The following is a 23,727-nucleotide window of genomic DNA, read 5'->3' as shown; positions in this document are numbered from 1 at the left end:
GGGTGTACTGATACCATGCAATCTGGAGGAGGCATGTAATATCTATTATTTTTTCATTAACCTCTACAGAGTACCTAACCCGGATCCGGGAGCACCCCCCACACCCCCCACACTGATTAGCATCGCTAGCATAGCGTCACAATTAAATAGTAGCATCTAAATATCATTAAATCACAAGTCCAAGACACCCAATGAAAGACACAGATCTTGTGAATAAAACCACCATTTCAGATTTTTTAAATGTTTTACAGGGAAGACACAATATGTAAATCTATTAGCTAAACACGTTAGCAAAATGACACCATTTTCTTACTCCAACAGTTTCTTACTCCATCAGGTGCTATCACCAATTCGGCTAAACTAAGATATTGATAGCCACTAACCAACAAACAAATTCATAAGATGACAGTCTGATAACATATTTATGGTATAGCATAGTTTTTTTTTTTAAATGTGCATTTTTCAGGTATAAATCACAGTTCTACATTGCAGCTGCAATCTGATATAGTGCTGATGCAGCTAGAACAATTACAGAGACCAATGTTATATAACTAATTACTTGTCTTAAAACATTTCAGAAAAAATACACAGCGTACAGACATTGAAAGCCCAACATCTGGTGAATCCAAACAATATTTCAGATTTTTTAAATGTTTTATAGCGAAAACAAAATGTAGCGCTAAATTAGCATAACCAGGCCAGCCAGAACCAGCTGGACGCGCCCGACCAGTTCACATGCACGACAGATATATGAAATAACATCGTAAATTGGGTCTTACTATTGCTGTTCTTTCATCAGAATGTTGATCAAGGTGTCCTTAGTCCTGATGAGTCGTTCAATCCATTCACAATGGCAACTTCCCCTCTTCATTTAGCCTGGGTACTGGTCGACTGGCACGGTCCCTGTCCAAAGTTAAAAAACTCAAAGAACGGAACACGGCAAAACTCCCGAAAAAATTCTAATAATCTGATTAAACTATATTGAAAAAACATACATTACGGTGATATGGTCACATGTATCAAACAAACTTCGAGACGGAGATAGTTTTCATCCGTAACGTCAGCATAACAAAAGACAATGGCTTCTCTAAAACGCGCATCTCAGAAAACCGGAAGTTGTCGGTCACGCTAAAGAAATAGGTCTTATTTCACGTCAGTACAAGATAAACAAAAAATTTCTCCTCTGACGTCTTCCAGACACCCAGAGGAAGAAGAAGGAAGTGTGTTTCGGGTCATAGGTGGCGTGACCATATATAGGCAGAGCGTTGAAGCGAGCATACACATCTTGCAATCTTCTTCTGGCTCAGGGAAAGTGCTGTGAAATGACCTGTGTTTCACTCAGAGTCAAAATTGAAACGGATTTAGAAACCATAGCTTGTTTTCTATCCAATGGTATATGGTTATATGCATATAGTAACAGCAATAATTGAATAAGAGGCAGTTTAATCTGTAGAGGCAATTATGCTAATGTGAAAACAGCACCCCCTGTATTCTCAAGAAGTTTAATACACTGAACAAAAATATGAACTAACATGTAAAGTGTTGGTCCCATGTTTCATGAGCTGAAATAAAAGATCCCTGAAATACGCACAAAAAGCTTATTTCTCAAAAATGTTGTGCAGAAATTTATTTACATCCCTGTTAGTGTGCATTTCTCCTATGCCAAGATAATCTATCCACCTGATAGTTGTGGCTGGTTAAACGGCATGATCATTACACAGGTGCACCTTGTGCTGGGGACAATAAAAGGCCACTCTAAAATGTGCAGTTTTGTCACACAACACAATACCACAGATGTCTCAAGTTTTGAGGGAGCGTGCAATTGGCATGCTGACTGCAGGAATGTCCACCAGAGCTGTTGCCAGATAATTGAATGTTCATTTCTCCACCATAAGCCGCCAACGTTGTTTTAGATAATTTGGCAGTAGGTCCAACCGGCCTCACAACCGCAGACCACGTGTATGGTGTTGTGTGGACGAGCGGTTTGCTGCCCCATGGTGGCGGTGAGATTATGGTATGGGCAGGCATAAACTACAGACAACAAACACAATTGCATTTTATTGATAGCAATGAGTGCACAAAAATAATGGGACGAGATCCTGAGACACATTTTTTTTAAAGGTATCTGTGACCAACAGATACATATCTGTATTACCAGTCATATGAAATCCATAGATTATGGCCTAATGAATTTCTTTCAATTGACTGATTCCTTAATATGAACTGTAAATGAAATTGTTACATGTTGCATTTATATTTTTGTTCAGTATATAGCAGCAGCCAAGCATTGATCATCGTGTCACCAGAATAAGACCTTCGATCTTTTTTGGAAAGGAGCAGCAAGCGCATCACTGTGCATTTTCACCACCCTGTGAAGTTCTTCAGAACTTATTTAATGTGTAGCCAAATAAACTGCATGCTTTCTGGAGTCATAGTGGGAGATCACACAACATATCATCATGTGACTCACCTTGTCTAGCGTATTTAGTTTTGGCGACAAGTTTACATACAAATTCGGGCCTATCATGAATTTTTTAAATCCAACATGTACTAAATAAATAAAACGTTTGGATGGAAATCCGGTTTGTCTGCTCAAAAAGTAGGTCTAAATTGTTCCGATGATAATACCCACCAGCGAGAGAACATAAACTATATTTAGAAAAGTATGTGGACACCTCTTCAAATTAGTGGACCCGGTTAACGTTGGCAGTAGAATGGCCTTACTGACTCAGTGACTTTCAATGTGGCACCATCATAGGATGCCACCTTTCCAACAAGTCAGTTCATCAATTTCTGCCCTGCTAAAGCTGCCCTGGTCAACTGTAAGTGCTGTTATTGTGAAGTGGAAACGTCTAAGAGCAACAACGGCTCAGCTGCGAAGTGGTAGGCCACACAAGCTCACAGAACGGGACCGCTGAGTCCTGAAGCACTAAAAATCGTCTGTCCTTGCTTGCAACACTCACTGCAGAGTTCCAAAATGCCTCTGGAAGCAACATCAGCACAATAACTGTTCGTCGGAGCTTCATGAAATGGGTTTCCAAGGCCGAGCAGCCATAAAACACAAGCCTAAGATCACCATGCGGAATGCAAAGCGTTGGCTGGAGTGATGTAAAGCTCGCCTCCATTGGACTCTGGAGCAGTGGAAATGTGTTCCCTGAAGTGATGAATAACATTTCACCATTTGGCAGTCCTACAGACAAATCTGTGTTTGGCGGATGCTAGGACAACGCTACCTGCCCAAATGCATAGTGCCAACTGTAAAGTTTGGTGGATGAGGAATAAGGGCCTTGGGCTGTTTTTCATGGTTCAGGCTAGACCCCTTAACGCTAAAGCATACAATGACATTCTAAACGATTCTGTGCTTCCAACTTCGTGACAACAGTTTGGGGAAGGCCCTTTCATGTTTCAGCATGACAATGCACCTGTACACAAAGTGAGGTCAATACATAAATCGTTTGTCGAGGTCGGTGTGGAAGAACTTGACTTGCCTGCACAGAACCCTAACCTCAACCCCATCGAACGCCTTTGGGATGAATTGGAATGCCGATTGCAAGCCAGACCTAATCGCCCAACATCAGAGCTTGACCTCACTAATGCTCTTGTGGCTGAATGGAAGCAATGTTCTAACATCTAGTGGAAAGCCTTCCCAGGAGAGGCTGTTATAGCAGCAAAGGGGGGGCCAACTCCATATTAATGTCAATGATTTTGGAATGAGATGTTCAACGAGCAGGTGTCCACATACTTTTGGTCATGTAGTTTAACTTGAAAGACTTTGGTAGCAAGCCGGACTAAGGTAACACAGACATCAAGGGTGTATTCCACCGATTCTGTTGCAAAACGGTTCATCTGTTGCAAAACTTTTTCCAGCAGAAGCTGTTTACTCCAAAAGGAAAACGTTTTGCAAGGAAAAGGAGCATTTCTATTGGAAAATTTCAGGTAGTGTTAGAGAAGGGGGCACTACAGGACGCTGTTTCACTTTGTTCTGTGTGCATTTGGCGCTGTCTGGCTCATCCTCACACTTATTCCTACTCACGTGAGAGATCATTATCTTCGTGGCTTCAGCCAATCAGATAATAGCCAAGTGTCTCACCCTAGTTGTAGCGGGGTGCGTAATTGGCAGCAGAGAAGTCAGACGCAGGAGAACAGAACCGGAGATTTATTAAGCAAAACCAACGGCATCCAGAACGACAAGAATAAATGGGCACAAAATAACACGTCATGCGCTCCCGGGGAATGTGCACAAGCACTACAATAAACAATCCCACACGAAGACATGGGGGGAAGAGAGGGTTAAATACACAACAAGTAAATGAGGGAATTGAAACCAGGTGTGAGAAAAAACAAGACAAAACAAATGGAAAATTAAAAGTGGATCGACGATGGCTAGAAGACCGGCGCCGCCGGCCGCCAAATGCCTCCCGAACAAGGAGAGGACCCGACTTCGGCGGAAGTCATGACACTTGTGCACTCTTTAGCCATGCAGTCTCTCCAGGTCCTGATTGGCTAGCCAGCCTGACCCATGCTCTCCAAGGGAGTAAATATTGCCTCTAACCGAATGGTATTTTTCCAATCTGTGAGCACGGGTGGACTTCTGCACATGGGATGCGTGAGAACATAACCATCCCTATGTACATCTCCATGTTCATCTTTGTCAGTGTGTATAAATAATGTTTCCTGTGTGTGTTAACTCTTGGGCTGCTTTTTTCCCCTCTAACCTGGGGCGGTCAGTGGGTCCCAGGTCAGCAAATATGTAGATCCGGGTCGCTATTTTTCAGGTAGGTCCCTCCCCATTTCGTTCCGTTTGCTCTGTTTGCTTCCATTTGGAATCAAACATTCTTAAACGTTTTCCTCCATTCTTAAACGTTTTCCTTTTCAAGGCGTAATGAATACACCCCAGCTTTTAGGGAATGGTAATGAGGTGACCTATGATGGTTCCAACTGAGATCAGCTACACGGGTGAATTTAGCAAGTATTGATGGTTTAACGAGAGATCAGCTCATGATAATCTGGTGGCCGAGCATAGCCTAGCTAGCTAACTGATAATCTAGCCTACATTAGCAATGATCATTTTCTATAGCTTTCTTCAGTAGTGGTTCTAGCAAAGATAGCCCACTTAACTAACGCCTTTTCATTTTTGGTAATAGCTGGCTTAATAACCTACAATGTGTGATTAGTGAGTGTGTTTTTGCAGAAACGGAAGGCCTATGTTAAAACAAATAATGGAGAATATGGCTACAGGAGCAGTAGACGGGGGGACATCAAATCAACTAAGAGGGATCTGTCCCCATAAAGCCCTGGGCAGTGATTCGGTGAGAGAGGTGGCTGTGGCTGCTCTGCTCGCATTCTCATGCATAGTCATGGCATCCAGTTCACTGCAGCCTGCCTTATCAGGCCCCGTCGCCATATGCCTCATCCTTAATCATCAGCAGCACAGAAAGGTCATTACGCAAGTAAATTACCTCTTTAGCATTTTATTATTCCCCTTTTCTGCTCTCTGGTGGGTATCAGTGTCAAAGAGATTACAGTTTATTTATATATCTATAATTGAATAATAAGGAAACAACTTACTTGGCATTGATGTTTTATAATGGAGACGAGATCAGATTTTTTTCCACAAAAAAATAATTCAAGTAACATTGAACAGTTCATATATTTTTTACAACTTTTTCTTTAAGTTTCTGACTCTCTCACCATCTTTCCTCCCTGCCCTCGTAGAAAGACATGGAGCGGAGATTCTGGCTGCGTATTTGCATTTATGGAAAAGGCGGTGTGATAAAGCACTCCGACAGTCCAGTGCACTTACACGCCTGTAAAACATCTGTTGAAAGTCAGGCATAATTCATCCCCCTCATAGCTACTCATACAATAACACACACACCTGCACACACAGACACACACGCACAAACACACACGCACATCATATAGCTGCACACACACACACACACATATCAACACACACACACACACACACACATATCAACACACACACACCCATGCCCTAACTTACTCTCACTCTGTTCGGCTCATAACTCTGCTTCCGCGCAGCTCTTGCTGCCTCTTTTCGCATTATCCCCGCTCTCTCTCTCTCTCTCTCTCTCGCCCTCTCTCTCACAGTTCTTATCTCCCTGTGAAGTCCAATAAAGCAGAGGGCTGATTTAGATACTCCATAATGACAGAGATGCCAGTGGCTGCAGCGATGTGCACCATAATGCATTAGAAGACTGAGCACTAGATCCCCATGCTCCATTCTGATACACAGCCTTTTGCTTTCCACTTGGGTTCACAGGCACTTCCTGCCTCTCTGTCACATCTTAATCACTGTAGTTCAAACACTGTGGTTCAATCACACACATAAAAACACACCAGGGCAGAAGCTGGTCGGACAAAATCTGGTTTGATTGTGTGAGGTGTTTTTCCAAAATACTTCATTTTCAAATCAGTCTTTTATTTTAAAAAGTTTGAAGGTTATTGAGCATTGCCAGCCAATTAGTCTCTCAAAATGTTGTGCAGGAACTCTAAAATACCTGCTGAGCACAGACTTTATCAGAGGAAGGCGGGCAGTAGCATGGGTTATCCTGTGAACCCTGCATTGCCAGGGACTTATGATGTTAGGATTGTTTCTAGGTCTGGTGATGATGTGATGTTTGCATGGTCTGATGTCTACCAGGACAAAGGTCTGGTCCATCAGAACACACTTAACTCCGGTCCTCTCTTTCTGCTGTTTTTCCTGCTTTTCTTATGTGAGGTTTGAAGTTAAAGTCATTGCAGTAATATGGAGATCTAATAGATAGCATTGTAGTGGAGAAATAGTGAAATGTTAACATGATTGTAATATTAAATGGGATTTTGTGGTGTCAACGGTGATAATGATCATCTATCACTTGCAAATCTGAGCGATCATTCGAATTTTCAAGTGCGTCAATAAAAAATATTTGATGCATTGCTCTTTTTATAGGTCTGAAACTATCCTAATTTGGCAGGCTATTCTGAGACTTTGATTTGTAAGTGTTTATACAGTCACGACCGCAAAATATGAATTATGTGTGTTTGTGTCCCACTGGGCAAAAACAAGTTCAATTAACATTGTTTCCATGTTATTTCAACAACAACTAATCTATGTGATGACGTTGAATCAATGTCGAAAACTGATTTAATTTGCAAAACGTCATCAACGTAAGACATAAAATTCAGTATTTTTTCACCCAACTCTTAACCTAAATCCAATGTCATTGTGACATTTTTTGTTGATTTTCACATTGAATTCACATTAGTTGACAACTCAACCAATGTAAATCAAAAATAGATGTTGAATGATGTCAATGCCCAGTGGTGTGTGTGTGTGCGTGTGCATGTGCATGTGCACATGTGTGTACATATACTTGTCTAATGTACACTTAAATGAGCAATTATTGTGTAACAGTCTTGTATAATTTATAGAAAACTGTTTTTGGTCTTGACTTGATATTCCATTGCTATTTAACAAATCTCTGACTACAGTTATGGGAACTAAAAGCTGCCTGACACTGAAATGTAGTAAAATGGGTAACACTAATGATCATGTGATTGTCATTCTGACCTAGGTCTGGTATAAATTGATCCAGGATCAACTTTAACTCTAATCCTTTCCATACTGTACCTATTAATAGAAGAAACATACACAAATAAACAAACACACACACACACACAAAAGCACTCACAAAATCACACACTTGACCCCAGCGGTAGGATCAATACAATTGTCCATTAAAACAGTGGTTTCCAACCTTTTTCGGTTACTGTACCACCAACTGGATTTTGCTCTGCCCGGAGTACTCCTGAAGTACCCCCTCATGTGCATTTTACCAGTAAGCCTATGGTCTCATGGGTCTTCTCAAGCAGGTTGGGAACCACTACATTAAATACACTAGACTTATAATTATGTCATAGGGAGCTGGGGGAAACAGTGTTGCTTTGAATCAAACAAATAGATGTACATTATTTGTTGCCTGCAGCTCAGATGGTCCCAGAACAATTGTTGAATGTATCAGTATACTGTAGGTAGTAAACCAGACATGCTACCTTGTCCCAGACACGCCGTTTCGACACTCTCTCTCCTGCTGTATCGACCTCTGAATGGTCAGCTATGAAAAACCAACTGACATTTACTCCTGACATGCTGATCCCTTATTTTACCAGGTAAGTTGACTGAGAACACATTCTCATTTACAACAACAACCTGGGGAATAGTTACAGGGAGATGAACGAGCCAATTGGAAGCGGGAGATAATTAGGTGGCCATGTTGGTATGAGGGCCAGATTGGGAATTTACCAGGGCACCAGGAAAAGCACCCGTGCTCAAACAATAAGTGCCATGGGATCTTTAGTGATCATAAGAGTCAGGACACCCGTTTACCATCTCATCCAAAAGACTGCACCCTACACAGGGCAATGTCCCCAATCTCTGCCCTGGGGCATTGTGATCTCTTTTTATGCCAGAGGAAAGAGTGCCTCCTACTGGCCATGTAACACCTCTTCCAGCAACATTTGGTTTCCTATCCTGGGACCAACCAGGACCAACCCTGCTTAGCTTTAGTGGCAAGCCAGCAAGTGGATGCAGGGTGATATGCTGCTGGCCAATTGCACCCTCTATAACCACTGTGATTATTATTTAAACCTGCAGGCAGTGTTGCCAACTAATTTTCAGGGGAAGTTGCTAGAGGCAGGTCGATTTGTTGCTAAAAGTTGCTAAATGACGTGATGTCATTGCGTGATGATGTCATTACGTAATAACGTAAAACTGCGTCATTACGTAGAATACACAATAACATTACTCAAACTGACTGGCCATCTCGGCAAAAAATATGATTTGACATTTGTTAGTTTAGATTTGTTTGTTTATTATCACATTTTTATTTGTAATAGTAATATAAACACAACACATTTTTTATGATCCGATATTTTTATTTTATTATTATTTTATTATTGAACAATTACACATTACACATTATTGAACAATTACATTTTATTTATTTTCTGTTTAACTAGTAAACCTACACATTCTGGAATATTATAGTTTTAAGCAGTGTATTGGTAGTTAGTTAACTGATAAACAATTATAGGTACAAGATAATAACAAGGTATATGTGCTATCTTATTGAACAAGCAACTTAACTCAAATAATGATGTGTGCGCTAGGGATCTCTCTCCAGCTCTCTCCAGGTTGTTGTGCTGCTTGGCTGGCTAGCTGCTCAATGGTTTCCTCCAGATATTGCCACTGTTCTCGCTCACACTGCAGTGCACACTGCCACCATTAGCTGTGTGTCTCCGCCAGTTCCAGAAAGTCCACTCCTTGAATACGTACTGTAAATATGATGAATCATAGATTGGCAAGGAAATCCTTTTCATCTTCACTGTCCAAATGCATTGTCACGGAGCTGGAACTATCAGAAGAGGATGGAGTGGCTTTAAAGCTGTATGCAGCTGTGGTGCCAAACTGCTGTAGAACTTCAATTGGTAGTTTATGCTGGTAACAGGTATCACCAGATAGCTTCAGTCCATACCGCACCAGGAGTTGAGAGTGTGCAGTGACATTCTATTTCTTAACTTTGACTTGACCACACTCAAACTGCGCATTTGAGTGTGGCAAGGAGAGGGCAGCGAGTGCAGCTTTGTACAGTTCTTCAAATGGATTTGACCCGGAAGAGTCCGTGTAGTTATTCATTTCACTCCAAAACTCGACTGTCAGTTTCTCCATTGGGAAACAATTTTATCAATTGTTTGGGGCTGGTACCCCAGTAGCTTAACTACTTTAATAATTTCAGTGGTGCCTTTATTGTGCTTTAGTGTTTTCTTAACACTGAACAAGGCCATGTGTCGCAAGGCTTCAAGGTTGTCTGGGAGCCTTGCTTGCAGCTCCTTGCTTAAAGCAACAATGTAGTTGATATACTGTCTCCGAATGACCTTTTCTTCCTCTGGCGCAAGACTGAGTTGGTACACCGTGCTCTCTAAAAGGTACCCAAGGTATGGTGATGGACTGAGATGTCCATCAATGGCATCCTTCAGGACATCAATTTTTGCAATAGGGTTGACTACTCTGCAATTGTCCAAAAGCTTGACAGGATCTGTTTGCTCTCCCTCAAATGACTTCACTGCAACTTGTACGTCGGACAGAATTGATTTCAAGAATGTCAGGTAGACATAGTTGGTCTTGTCCATGTACATGGCGTGGAGCACATCCGCCATGTAGCAATGCTCACTGGCCTTGGTCAACTCAAAGTGGATTTTCAGTTCTTCCCACTGGCTCAATATACGAGTTACCGCAGACTCAATCGATAGCCAACGTGTGGCACACACTTTGGTGATCTGCAGGGGTTTCTGGCCACAATTAATGGTGGCATACACTGCTTTGTACGACTCGCGCCATTTTGGGGAAATCGAAAACCAGTTGTAGGTTTCCCTGATTAAGTACTCAACACTCCTAGGGATGGTTTCTTTGGACGCTGCACTGACAGCCAATTGTAAAGAATGGCACACACAGCGGATGAGTACCAAATTGGGCAATGCACATTCTTCCTTTAAAATCTTGTTCACCCCGTTGTGCACCCCAGTCATCACGGACGCATTATCAGTGCCAATACCCTGAAGATTCTCTTTTTTAAGGTTACACTTCTCAAGAAACTCAACTACCGCCTTTGCTATTGATCTGGCATCGCCCCCCTCCAATTCAACCAGCCCGAGAAATGTGGACACAACGGTTATTTTTTTAGCAATGAAATACCAAATCACCACACCCAGGTAATTTGAGACCCTGACATCAGTAGACTCATCTAAAAGGAGACTGAACTTCTCATCCTCCACATCTGATGTTACCCTTTTGAGAAAATAAGAAGCCAGTACTCCCCTAATCATTTCTGTGCACTTAGTGCAGTGCATTTGGAAGTTTGTTGCTGCCACAGAATCTGAAAAGGCAGCTTTGCAAGCCATACCTAAATGGTTGCATGCTAGCAGCGAACAATGTTCAGCAATGGCCATTACCATAGTAGCTTCTGCGCTTTTGCAGTTATCCACTTTCTTAACCAACTGTGGTAATGTAGACTGCGTTGCGGGGTTGTACGGTTTTGATTTATTTATATGCTTTGCTGTAGCACAATGTTTTTTGATGTCATACATTTTTGCAAGCATATCTGATTTGCAGTACACACAGTATGCCCGTCAATCATCCCCAATTACTGGCTTCAGCCACCCTTTAAAATCAGGTACAGACTCCCACTCTTTTCTGTACTTCTGGCTGTACAATTTTGATTGAGACATGTTGATTGATGTTGTAAGTTCTGTTCAAGATCAAACATTCGTGACCAACTACATTCATTGGGTTTGTCTTGTCGAACGCATACTACTGCTGCTGCAGTCAGCCAACAATGATTTTGCTGCTGGCCTGCTGCTGGCCTGCTGCTGGCCTGTGCACGAGCACAGTCAGAAGAGGACAGGCCACCTTTCAGAGCCTGCTTCCTCGCTAGTTTTTTGTTGTTCCTGCCTTTCTAGGGAGTTTTTCCTAGACACCACACTTCTTCATTGCTTGCTCTTCAGGGTTTTAGGCATCTGTATAGGCATAAAGGGCTTTATAAATACATTTGATTGATTGCATAAACAACACTTAAAACTGCACACAGTGTGCACACAAGGCCACACCATAGAAAAAGAATAGTGTGTGTGTGTTGTGTGTGCGCCCAATTTGCATCTCCTCCTCTTTGCTTACCTCCCTCTCCCTCCCCCCACTTTGAAATGGCAGCTATGAATCTTCATTGCATTTGGCGGCGTGGAAAGCATCCCATCCCTAAATGACTATTGATGACGACGTCACACTGTAAGGAGAGTGAATACGGCATGGAAATGATAGTGAGTGAGGGAGCCAGAGAAAAATGAGAAGAGGGAGAGAGAGAGAGCGAGGGAGAGAAAGGGGGGAGACAGAGAGAGAGAGACAGGGCCATTCCACTACAGCCTGAATCTAAAGTCACACCCCAAGGCACAGCAAATACTGTGGGTCTGATTTATCTGCATGTTCCCTCTGGATGGGGTTGTGGTGTTGGAGAATAAAATATGAGTTTCAAACTCATGGCGGGAATAGGTTGAGGGAAGGAAGGGAAGCGGAGCAGAGGAGCTTCACATTGCACTGAGCAGAGCTGGTGTCTGCTCTGTTCAAAAATGAAAAATACCATTCCCTGGGGGCCAGCTTTAGTCTGCTTGAGTCTTTAGCTTTTTATTCCTCTGATTACAGTGCTGCAGACAAATGAAAGGGGAAGGGAATGCTACCTAATGTATGGTACACCAGTGAATAACTTTAGGATAATACAGATAACCTTAAAAGGCCTCAATGTACTGCATTCAATCAAATGTTTGGAGCAAACGGTGAATCTTACAACTGTAATTCTGTTGAAATGATTCACTTGTCTGACCTTGGTGAATGCGTTGTTTAGATGAGAGGGGGCTGGATGGTATCATCAAAGAAAACTGGAGGAATGCTACCCAAGGTCTTTCTCTCTAGTTCTGAACACTCTGCTGCCCCCAACCTTATTCTTCCTCCTCGGCAGAAAACAGGCTGAATGCTTGTGAAGACGGATGGCTTATGGGGCTTGTGGGCATTGATGATATCCTCTGATAGATAAAAATTCCTCACACACCATTCACCCAAGGACTACAGAACTACACAACTCGCCCATGGAAAGGGGAGTTAAGAAATGTGAAGTTCTTCTGACAGAAAGAGAATCATCAATTCGAAGACCTTGGAAAACAGATGGATCGTTCCACTGATTCGGTGCCTTTTAAAAAGTGTAACTCAAGTAAGAATTTTTCTAGGACAGTCTGGAAAACTAGTTGTTATTGGCAGAGAGGTTTGGAACTCTCTTTCTTAATGGTCTATTAACAAATTTAGTAGGCCAAAACTCCATCCCACTACAACAGGCTGAAATTCTCAGGCGGTCTTTTTAAACAGTTCTTACACTAAAAGGGCATTATCATCATTTTCACAGTATTATTCCAAGCTTATAGTGTGTAAATATACACTCAGTGGCCAGTTTATAAGGTACACCACCCGTTTACGAAAATGGTTCGCTCCTACATACAGTGAATCACGTAGCCATGGCTTGCGATATAAAGCAGGCAGACAGGCATCGAAGCATTCAATTACTGTTTTATTGAATATTAGAATGGGCAAAACAAGTGACCTCAGTGATTTTGAATGTGATATGATCCTCGGTTCAAGAATCTCAGAAACGGCCAGCCTCCGGGGCTTTTCACGCACCACAGTGCCTAGGGTTTGCAGAGAATGGTGTGATAAAAAAACTTTCAGTCAGCGGCAGTCCTGTGGAAGAAAACAGCTCATTGCTGAGAGTTCTAAGGAGAATGGCAAGACGCGTGCAAGCTAACAGGCCACAAACAGACAAATACTGGTGCAGTACAACAGCGGTGTGCAGAACTGCATCTCGGAATGCACAACTTGTCGGTCCTTGTCACGGATGGGAAATTGTAGCAGACGACCACCCCTCGTTCCACTCCTATAAGCTAAAAACAAGACGAAGCGGCTCCAGTGGGCAAGCGATCACCTACATTGGACAATTGAGAAGTGGAAAAACATTGCCTGGTCCGATGAATCCCAGTTCCTGTTGCGTCATGCTGATGGCAAAGTCAGGATTTGGCGTAAGCAGCATGATTCTATGGCCCCCATCCTGCCTAGTGTCAATGGTACAGACTGGTGGCGATGGTTTAACACTAGAACTGCCATAGGCCAACAGCCACTGACCTTTGATTTTGTCAATTTAAATTTGTCAGTCCCCCAAAAAATCTATGCTCTGCTCCTTCCCCGACTTTTCCTAAATGTTTGTATTTTACATTGCTCAAAAACAGAAAAGTATTTAGAGCCTTTTTAGCTGTTTTTTTCACACCTATTCACAATTTAACCCGCCAAGACAATGTGCTGTAGGACGTTGGTACCCAGCCAGGCGCTAATGCATCTCTCTATTGCTAATTGTGCACCTTACTTTACAACTGAATTTAAATTAGGCCTAACTAAATGATAACGAGAGTGAAGAGGTTGATTTAATTTAGAAAGTATCAAGGCACAAGGTGAGACCCAAATGCAGACACAGGAGGCAGATGGTTGGAGTCTTACAATGTTTATTAATCCAAAGGGGTAGGCAAGAGAATGGTCGTGGACAGGCAAAAAGGTCAAAACCAGATCAGAGTCCAGGAGGTACAGAGTGGCAGACAGGCTCATGGTCAAGGCAGGCAGAATGGTCAGGCAGGCAAGTACAAAGTCCAGAAACAGGCAAGGGTCAAAACCGGGAGGACTACAAAAAGGAGAATGCAAAAAGCAGGAGACCGGGAAAATCGCTGGTTGACTTGGAAACATACAAGACGAACTGGCACAGACAGACAAGAAACACAGGGAGAAATACATTGGGGAAAATAAGCGACACCTGGAGGAGGTGGAGACAATCACAAGGACAGGTGAAACAGATCAGGGCGTGACAGAAAGACAATTGTGTAATGATGAGTTTGTGTTATGCCTATTTATTAGCAGCAATTTGTTTGATCATTGTGCCTTGCGGGTTGATACCATTCAATTTTCCGTTTTACTTTGTAAAAATAAGTTATTATGGGACTGTTTTATTTACTATAACTCTATTACTGCTCAAATGTGTTGTAAAGGAAACTAAAACATGCTATGTGTTGCAGTAAGCCTTTAGAATAATGCAAAACATATCCTCGACTCTATCCGTGTTGATGAGCGAAGGGAAGCAAACGATGCTAGCACACTGAATGTATGACAAATGGATGGAATGGGCGATAATTGTGCAAGTGTGACGTTCTGACCTTTGTTCCTTTGTTATGTCTTTTGTTTTAGTTGGTCAGGGCGTGAGTTGGGTGGGTAATCTATGTTTTCTATTTCTTTGTTGGTTTTCTGTGTTTGGCCTGATATGGTTCTCAATCAGAGGCAGCTGTCAATCGTCCCTGATTGGGAACCATATTTAGGTAGCCTGTTTTGTATTTTGGTTTGTGGGTGTTTGTCTTCCGTGTCAGTGTTTGTCGCCACACGGTACTGTTTCGTTTGTTCACATCGTTTATTGTTTTGTTTAGTGTTCTGTGTTTAATTATAAACATCATCATGAACACTTACCACGATCGTTACAGCAAGTTACTTCACAATCACATTTAAATTCGGCCTAACTGGATGAGAAGAGGTTGATTTAATTTAAAATAACAATAATGTATTTTTGGGGGATATTTTATTAGGATCCCCATTAGCTGTTGCAAAAGCAGCAGTTACTCTTCCTGGGGTCCTTGTAATTATGAGTTTGTGTTATGCATATTTTTCAGCATTGGCGCTCATGTTAATAATTTGACTGCATGCCTTACGGTTCATACCATTTTCATTGACGTGTTAATTTGTAAAAATATGTTGTTACGGGGCTGTTTAATTTATTGTAACTCTATTGCTGATCAAATTTATTCTAAGGTAAACTAAAAAGACATGCTACGTGTTGCAGTAGGCCTTTAGAATAATGCAAAACACATCCTTGACACTAAGTTGATAAGCGGGAAACAAATGCTGCCAATCAGCATGCACAGCCGGCCCGTCAAAACTACACATAAACTATGCTGAAACAAATTTCACAAATCATAAGAGTTAGCCTACAGACAAGATTAAATTGACAATTTGATGAGCGACAATATTAGGCCTATCAGTTGTCAAATTGTACATGAGGAGATGGGCACATCTCGTAATTGACAGATGCAGGGAAAGGAGCATCAATTTATCAAATCCTCATTCAGAGTCACCTGCAGGTAAAAAGTTTGGATTTCTATATAGTATCAGAAAGAACATATTCTGCCGTTTCACTTACCTTTGTCAAATAACTCTCAAAATTCAAGAGATGCAGCTCTATTTCCAAATTTCACCTTATCCAAGAATATCATGCATTCAACCCATGACCCCTCACGTGGCAGCATTGCTCTGGCTACTAAGCAAAAACTAGTAACAAAATAAACGTAACATTTAAATATACTATTCTGTTGTCAATGGATGAATGGGCGATAGAACCCAGAGAGAAACTGATAATGGTGCATGTGCATTCAATTAACTGAATGATGAGGATGTTGAGGAGGGGGTGAAGAGGGTGATTGAATTTGATTGGTCTGAATGATGAGGGTGAAGAGGATGATTGAAGTTAGAACAATAGTGAAATTATGATGAATAATTGTAGGCGTTGTGTGCGATCTAATTATTCCATTATGAAAGGCTGGAAATGGTATATAATTTATCCTCGGAGAGTCAAATCACACACTGAGTACAACATACAATGTGTGTAGTTCACAATGTCAAGCCGAACCAAACAAATGGACACTCTGACAGCATTGCAAATGCTGCAGAATTTATATGAATTGGAGTCGGATTAGGATTGGATATTGAACTTGAAATCAACGTTGCTGATGAAGAGTCTTCATCTGATTCTGATGTTGACGTTGAGCCTCCGCCTCAGATGCCTGAACCTTTCTGCAGAAAAACCTGAACAGAGCCAACTGAGACGGTCATCCCAACTGCCATGGTGAGACAGGTGTCTGGCTTTGTAAAAATTTACAAAACAGATTTTTTACTCAATCTTCAAGTTCCTTGGTGTCCACATCACCAACAAACAAACATGGTCCGTGCACACCAAGACAGTCGTGAAGAGGGCACAACAAAACCTATTCTCCAACAGGAGACTGAAAAGATTTGGCATGGGTCCACAGATCCTCAAAAGGTTCTACAGCTGCATATTTGAGAGCATCCTGACTGGTTGCATCACTGCCTGGCAACTGCTCGGCCTCCGACCGCAAGGCACTACAGAGGGTAGTGTGAACGGCCCAGTACATCACTGGGGCCAAGCTTCCCGCCATCCAGGACCTCTATACCAGGCGGTGTCAAAGGACGGACCTAAAAATTGTCAGACTCCAGCCACCCTATTCATAGACTAAAAACATTTTTTATTTGTATTTATTTATATATTTACACAAATATTTATTAATACAATTAATCCTTTACAATAGTTTATGCACTATTTATCAAGCATTGGTGCTTATGCGGGTTGATATGCATCTGATACATACGCTAAAGTAGACACCTGGCAACATTCTATTTTATTTAACTAGGCAAGTCAATTAAGAACAAACTCTTATTGACAATGACAGCCTACCCCAACAACACTGGGCCGATTGTGCACTGCCCTATGGAACTCCCAATCACAGCCAGATGTAATACAGCCTGGATTTGAACCAGGGTGTCTGTGGTGACACCTCTTGCACTAAGACGCAGTGCCTTAGACTGCTGCGCCACTCGGGAGCTCTAGCAGCTACTGATATGCTGAATGGCAGTTCTCGTGCTAACTGCAGTGCACTCCCACATCATATGAAAGAATGTGCCTACCTGATTTAGGGGACACAGTGAACAGTTGGGAGTTGGGGCAAATTTCATTGTAAAACTTTTCCTTGGTGTTAAATACAGTCTGTTAACAAACTAAAAATGTATAAATTGAGGGTTTGGATTACGGAATGCCAAGGTCATAGTTTTCCATATTCTGTTCCAGTTAAAGGGTTGTTCAGAGTCACTTAGATCTGTGGACAATACCTTTTTAATGGCTATTTCAGAATATGAGATTTCCGAAAGTTATTTATATATTATAGAGATCAGTCCTTTTGTTAACCCAAATATTTTATTTATAAATCCCATCATTGGATGGTTCAGTAGTTGAGTTTCCCAAGGGACTCCATAGGCCAGAGCAGGCAGATCACTAAGAGCAGGGTGGTATAATGAATTGTAACAATGCACCATCCGTCCGCTCTGTGCACCAGTAGAGCCTAGGGCACCCGTAGAGCTAAAGCAAGCGCCATTTATCGGCTACATGTTCAGTTGGCATAGCTACATTTCTTGTACATTTCATATTGGGATTCAGTTAATGAATTAATTTTGATATAATTGTCCAACAAATAGCTGGAAATAATGTTTCAAAGGTGAATAATTGTGCCCTTCATTAATGTTATTCATTTTACTTTCTGAGGGACAATGAAAAAGTATAATCGACTCGTATCATGTTGACCACATTAATAACACATTTTTAAATTCATATATCAATTTCTCAGTTATCAATGCCTTAATTTGGGCAAAAGTCTATCATTTTTTTGGAAAGGAGAGAGAGCAACGGAAATAAAGTACTTTGTGCTTGCAATTCAGAGTCTTAGGCTGTATGACATCTGATATCTCCCAGTGTTTTTTCACACATAATTAAAATTATTCCCACCCACTCAGGCCTCTATAATTGTTGAGATCATACCAATGATCGTGTTGTCTTGTTCACTTGTCAGTTTGTTACTGAAACAAATAGATTATTGTTGTAGCCTACTAATTAATGGGTTGTCATTTAGACTGCATAGCCAATAGTCATTAAAGTGTTATTCATTTAGACAGATAGCCTGGATGGTGCTGTGATTGTTTTTCAATAGGTGTGTGAGTGAAGGCATCATTTTTAAATGTAGGTAGAGGTAAAGTGGCTATGCATAGATATCAAACAGCAATCAGCAGCAGTGTAAAAACAAGGGGGGGTCAATGCAAATAGTCCAGGTGGTCATTTGATTAATTGTTCAGCAGTGTTATGGCTTGAGGGTAGCTCTAGCCTTTAGCTCTGTGCAGATGTTGCCTGTAATCCATGGTTTCTCATTTTGATATGTATGCACGGTCACGGTGGGGATGACGTCGTCGATGCACTTATTCATGAAGCCAGCGACTGAGGTGGTATTCTCCTCAATGCCATTGGATGAATCCCGGAACATATTCTAGTCTGTGCTAACAAAACAGTTCTGTAGCGTTTCATCCAAGTCATCTGACCACTTCCGTATTGAGCGAGTCACTGGTACTTCCTGCTTTAGTTTTTGCTTGTAAGCAGCAATCAGGAGGATAGAATTATGGTCAGATTTGCCAAATGGAGAGTGAGGGAGAACTTTGTGCGCATGAGAACTTTTTTCCCTCTGGTTGCACATGTGACATTCTGGTAGAATGGGTGAAACGGATTTAGGTTTGCCTGCATTAAAGTCCCCAGCCACTAGGCGCGCCGCTTCTGGATGAGAATTTTCTTGTTTGCTTATGGCCTTATACAGCTCATTGAGTGCGGTCTTAGTGCCAGCGTCGGTTTGTGGTGGTAAATAGACGGCTAAGAATTTTTTTGATGAAAACTCTCTTGGTAGATAGTGGGGTCTACCGCTTATCATGAGGTACTCTACCTTAGGCGAGCAGTACCTCGAGACTACCTTGGTATTAGACATCGTGCACCAGCTGTTATTGACTAATAGACACACACCCCTCGGATGTAGCTGTTCTGTCCTGCCGATGCACTCAAAACCCAGCCAACTGTATATTATCCGTGTCGTCGTTCAGCCTCGCCTATTGTAGTTTTTAATGTTCCTTTGGTAGGATAGTCTCGAACAGAGCTCATCCAGTTTATTATCCAGTGATTGGACGTTGGCCAATAGAACAGTGGGTTACCCACTCGCCGACAAATTCTCACAAGGCATCCTGATCTGCCCCCCCTATATTTCCTTTTTTTCTTTTGGGATTTGGGCCTTGTCCGGGATCAACGTTATATCCTTCATGTCAGACTCATTAAAGAAAAAATCTTTGTTCAGTTTGAGGTGAGTAATCACTGTTCTGATATCCAGAAGCGGTAGCATCAACATTATGTACAAAATAAATTACAAACAATGTGAAAAAACACAAAATAACACAATTGGTTATGAGTCCATGAAACGGCAGCCATCCCCTCTGGCAGCATTCTACATGTATTACAGTTAGTGCATTATTCTTAAGATACAGTAGCTAGGTGGGACAACAACATATCACAGGCATAGAAAGTACATTTTCCCTCAATAAAGTAGTTATTAGTAGTCAGAGCTAGAAAGGGGGACGTGCGGGGGATCAAGTGCAAATGCTGTTTCGTGTGTGTGTGTGTGGGGCGGGGGGTCGAGGTGAAGAAGAGGATTATTTAAGATACTGTTTGAAGAGATGGGCTTTCAGATGTTTTTCGAAGATGGGCAAGAACTCTGCTGTCCTAGCTTCAGGGGGAAATGGTTCCATCATTGGGGTGCCAGGAGAGAAAAGAGCTTGGACAGGGATGAGCGGAAGCTGCCCTCCAATGGGGTGGGAGTGCCAAGAGACCTGAGGTGGCAGAACGGACTGCTCGGGTTGGAGTAGGATTTGAGCATCGCCTGAAGGTAGGGAGTAACAGTTCTTCTTTCTGTTCCATAGGTAAACACCATGGTCAATAGTGAATGCGAGCTTCGATTGGAAACCAGTGAACGTGCGGGGGAGCTTGTTGACATGAGAGAACTTGGGAAGGTTGAAAACCAGGCGTTCTTGATAAGTTGCAGGGGTTTGACGGCATAAGCGGGGAGCCCAGCCAACAGCGAGTTGCAGTAGTCCAGATGGGAGAGGAAAAATATAAACACAACATGTAAAGTGTTGGTCCCTTGCTTCATGAGCTGAAATAAAATATCCCAGAAATGTTCCATACGCACAAAAAGCTTATTTCTCTAAAATGTTGTGCACAAATTTGTTTACATCCTTGTTAGTGAGCATTTTGCCAAGATAATTCATCCACCTGACATGTGTGGCATATCAAGAAGCTGATTTAACAGCATGAAGTTTGCAGTCAGTCCAACCGGCCTCAGAACAGCAGACCACCTGTAACCAAGACAGCCCAGGACCTCCACATCCTACTTCTTCACCTGCGGAATCGTCTGAAACCAGCCACCCAGACAGCTGAAGAAACTGTGGGTTTGCACAACCGATTAATTTCTGCACAAACGGTCAGAAACCGTCTCGGGGAAGCTCATCTGCGGGCTCGTAATCCTCATCAGAGTCTTGACCTGACTGAAGTTTGGCGTTGTAATCAACTTCTGTGGGCAAACGCTCACCTTCAATGGCCAGTGGCACACTGGAGAAGTGTGCCTTTCACAGATGAATCCCTGTTGGCAGACAGGTATGGCATTGTGTGGGCCAGCGGTTTGCTGATGTCAGCGTTGTGAACAGAGTGCCCCATGGTGGCGGTGGGAATATGGTATGGGCAGGCATAAGCTACGGACAACAAATACAATTACATTTTGTTGATGGCAATTTGAATGCACAGATGTACAGTGACGAGATCCTGAGGCCCATTGTTGTGCCATTCATCCGCCGCATCACCTCATGTTTCAGCATGATAATGCATGGCCCCATGTTGCAGAGATCTGTAGACAATTCCTGGAAGCTGAAAATGTCCCAGTTCTTCTATGGCCTGCATGGAATGCTCTGGGATGGGATGCTCTGCATTGACCTGTACGACACCTAGTTCCAGTTCCGGACAATATCCAGCTACTCCAGACACAGCCATTGAAGAGGAGTGGGACAACATTCCACAGGCCACAATCAACAGCCTGATCAGCGGGGGAACTTTTGATATAATTAATCCTCAGGTTGGCAATTGTCTAATTAATCGATAATATTTAAACCGGACAATAGCGTATTCAATAGAAAGAAAAAAGAACGAAGGGTGCGCACACAGTCACGCGCGCAAACCAGCACTGCATGCTTCCCCAGTCCCCTGACAGAAAGGTCTCATTCTTCTTCATTTTTCAGAAAACAAGCCTGAAACAATGTCTAAAGACTGTTTACATCTATTGGAAGCCATAGAAACTGCAATCTGGGTCCTAACCCATTAGATACTCAATAGGCATTCAATTGAAAACAACCCACATCAAAAAAATCCCACTTCCTGGATGGATTTTCCTCAGGTTCTCACCTGCCATATCAGTTCTGTTATACTCACATACATTATTTGAACAGTTTTGGAAACCTTAGAGTGTTTTCTATCCAAATCTACCAATTAGATTGCATATCCTAGCTTCTGGGCCTGAGTAACAGGCAGTTTACTTTGGGCACGCTTGTCATCCAGATGTCAAAATTCTGCACCTTAGTCAAAATAAGTTAAATACAGGTGAAATAAAAAAACATTTTTTTTTTTTTTTACAGAGGTCTGAACCGGATTACGATCAAGAATCGTTACCCCCTACCCCTTATGTCCTCTGCCTTGGAGTTGGCCCAAGGGGCATAGTTCTTCACTTAACTGGACCTCCGCAATGCTTACAATGTGGTGAGAATGAGGGAGGGAGATGAGTGGAAAACTGTCTTTAACGACCCTAGTGGCCACTATGAGTTTTTAGTCATGCCCTTCGGATTATCGAACTCACTGGCAGTCTTTCAAGCATTGGTCAATGACACTCTTAGGGATATGTTGAATCGGTTCGTGTTTGTTTACCTTGACGACATCCTGATCTTCTCCAAAACCCTTCCGGAACACATACTGCACTCCACCAAGTCCTGAGACGCCTCCTGCAAAGTCAATTTTATGTCAAGATGGAGAAGTGTGAGTTCTGTGTATCCCAAGTTTCCTTCCTGGGTCACATTATCTCTACTGCAGGAATCCAAATGCACCCTGTAAAGATTGAGTCGCCGACTGGCCCTGTCCCATCTCACTCAAGCAGGTCCAGCGGTTCCTTGGGTTTTCCAATTTTTCTAGCCGTTTTATACGCATCTTTGGTGCGGTGGCAGCGCCTCTCACTGTCATAACCCACAAGTCCCAGACCGGTTTTTACTGGAGTCCTGAGGCTGACTGGTCATTCATGGAGCTCAAGGGACGTTTCACCTCCGGACCCATCCTCATTCAACCTGATCCTACTTGTCCCTTTGTGGTAAAGGTGGACTCCTCGGACACAGGAGCAGGGGCGGTCCTTTCACAGCAGAACGAGGAGGACAAGAAACTGCACCTTTCTCTCCAAGCGGTTCTCACCAGCGGAACGCCACTACGATGGAGGCAACCGGGAGCTCTTTGCAGTTAAGTGGGCCCTTGAGGACTGGTGATACTTGTTGGAGGGGCACCTCATCCTTTCGTGATCTGGACAGACCATGAAAACTTGTTCTCCAGTCAAGAAGCCAAAAGGTTGAACGCTCGCCAGGGTAGATGGGCTCTGTTTTTTAACAGGTTCGATATCACACTAACCTGTCACCCAGGATCCAAGAATCAGAAAAAAGACACCCTGTCCCACCAAGACGATGTCTCTAACGAGGAGAGGGACCCCGAGCCCATCATCCCCAGCTTACGCATTGTGGCCCTATGATATGGACTATTGGGACCACGGTCCGAGAAGCCCAGACCCGATAACCTGACCCCGGCGAGGGACCCACTAACAGACTTTACTTTCCGCGACCACCCTCTTCCACGAGTACTACAATGGGAACACTCCTCTAAATTAACTGGGCATCCAGAGGTTATTCAGACACGGGAGTTCCTGAGGCGGAAATTCTGGTGGCCCAACATGATTGAGGATGTGAGATCCTTTGTTGCGGCCTGTTCTGCCTGTGCCCAAAGCAAGTCCTCATGACAGCGACCGGCTGGGTTGCTCCAACCTCTGCCCATCCCCAGCCGGCCCTGGTCCCACCTGTCTGAAAACTTTATCACAGGCTTACCTTCATCCAAAGGGCTTACCACTATCCTGGTGGTCATTGATCGGTTCTCCAAGGCAGACCATTTCATCACCTTACCCAAGTTGCCCTCAGAGTAGGAGACCGCTGAGCTTATAATTACTCATGTCTTTCGACTACACAAACTTCCCCAGGACACTCTCTCAGATCGT

The sequence above is a fragment of the Salvelinus fontinalis genome, chromosome 9 (genome assembly GCF_029448725.1).
Source record: "Salvelinus fontinalis isolate EN_2023a chromosome 9, ASM2944872v1, whole genome shotgun sequence".
Taxonomy (NCBI): domain Eukaryota; kingdom Metazoa; phylum Chordata; class Actinopteri; order Salmoniformes; family Salmonidae; genus Salvelinus; species Salvelinus fontinalis.
This window is presented reverse-complemented; position numbering follows the sequence as displayed.